The sequence below is a fragment of the Budorcas taxicolor genome, chromosome 6, assembly GCF_023091745.1.
Source record: "Budorcas taxicolor isolate Tak-1 chromosome 6, Takin1.1, whole genome shotgun sequence".
NCBI classification, from domain to species: domain Eukaryota; kingdom Metazoa; phylum Chordata; class Mammalia; order Artiodactyla; family Bovidae; genus Budorcas; species Budorcas taxicolor.
Window position 1 is genome coordinate 4,405,967 of NC_068915.1, and position 1,883 is coordinate 4,407,849.

A 1,883-nucleotide genomic window follows, 5' to 3' on the forward strand; every position below is an offset into this window, starting at 1 on the left:
AGTTGGGAGGCTGTGAACAATCACATGTGTGGTTGTAAGAGGCTGGATAAACTTGTCAGGCAGGCTAGAGAGCCATCAGAGGAGTTTTTGGACTGAAACACTCTTGTTATGCCCAGGAGACTTATTAACTGGATCTCTAAGCTAACTCTTTTCAGAGAAAGGTGGTGGGGGATAGCCCCCTGTTAATGTCAGAAGAGTTGGTGAAAGCATAATGCAATAAGGTGGACAGACTCTATTTTTGGGGTGGATGCTCGAGAAGGTCCAGGGGTGTTCCCTCGAGGCCTGATCTCGCCTTTGCCTGTCAGGCTTCTTCCTCATGACCTTTGCCATGGGCAGGATTCCCCATGCTGGCTCCCAGCATCTCCCCCTTTTTTATTTCTTAAAACTGCCAGATGTAGTTCAGTCGTGAGCTTCTGATGCTCTGCCAAAGGATCCTGACAATACAAGGAAGAATGATTATAAGAAACAAAATTAGAGCACCCACAGCAGCATAGCTAAAGATAGTAGACAGAATGTTCTTTCCAGAAATGAAGTTATAGAAGGTGTGAAAAAAGTCATTGGCTGCTTCTGCAGCAGTTAAATCTAACTGGGAGTGTTCCATGGTTGTTATTTGATTATGAAGTTTCCCTAAATCCAGACCAATGTCGGAGCTGTTCCAAACACCTGAAATATGATTTTCAATATTCTCCCATTCATAATCTGTCTCGTTCACTTTCAGGGATCTAACACATATCCACCAGTAGTCGGTGTGACAGGACAAAGCCATCTTTACTTTTAAGGCCTGTAATTCAGTCTCAATATGCATTATTGCTTCTTCTAAGGTGTCTACCCTCATCTCTAGCTTCCTATCTATAGCTTCCTGTGTTACCAGTGCTAAAGAAACATTTTTGGTCATAGTATCAACGTATTGAGCAGTATGTACTTGTTGAGTATGATATTGCTTCCACAGTAACAGAGGTAATTGCAGCTATTAAAGCTGATATTCCCAAAATAAGTAAGCCCACAAACCGTCATGTTTGCATTAAATCTTGTAGTTGTTGTAACACAGCAAGACCATAATTATCATACCAATGAGTGGTTACAGTTACAGGCACCATAATATAGGGTGGACTTTTTAGCACCACAAAAGAACAAACATTCTATTGAGGAGTTAAACAAGATGAAAGCATACTTTGTTCACAAGACACTACATTAGGTCCACCTGAATAATTCATTTGTATATTAAGTCTTCCGGAGTCATTAGTGAAAAGAAAAACATAAGGAGAGGGTAGACAAGCTAAAATAGAGTAAATAGAATTATTTTTTCCTCCTCCCGGTATTCTGTAATCAATTCTCGAATTATAAGTACAAAATTTCCACATCAGATACCCTGAGCAATCATCTATAGTGTTCCATATGACATCTGAGGGAGCAACCGAGAAGATCCTGAGGCACCAGCCTGTAGACTTGCTGGAGTTTGCGCTGCAGCAGCTGTCAGTCCTGCCGGGATCTCGATGTTTATCTTGCCTTTCCTACTGGTGGGTGCCCAGGTGCTGCCCTTGCCCCCTTGCTAAACCAGCCTCAGGCCCAGCGGTGGCCAAGCAAGTGCAGACGGATGCTGGCAGGGCCACCGGCTGCGAGCATGGCACACTGGGACCCAGCAGCCAGGCTGGCCCCACCCACTGCTCCCGGTGCGTGGCTGTTCTGTGCGGTGGCACCGGTGGCAGCAGGGGAAGAGGAATGCCCTTCCTCTTTTGTGATTGAATCAATGGGGGAACCAGATGTCTGGGGGACTGTGACATGGCAAATCAGTCTGTCCGGGATCCAAATTAGTGAATCTGCGTCCTGTGGAAAAATATAAGCACATCCTCGTTCACTAGTTAACAATGGGTCAGGACCCCTCC

General features: G+C 44.9%; 1 pseudogene; it reads right to left on the reverse strand.

Moving 5' to 3' along the window:
* Positions 1-353: 353 nt before the first annotated feature.
* On the reverse strand, positions 354-1,361 carry LOC128049992 (uncharacterized; annotated as a pseudogene).
* Positions 1,362-1,883: the final 522 nt, after the last annotated feature.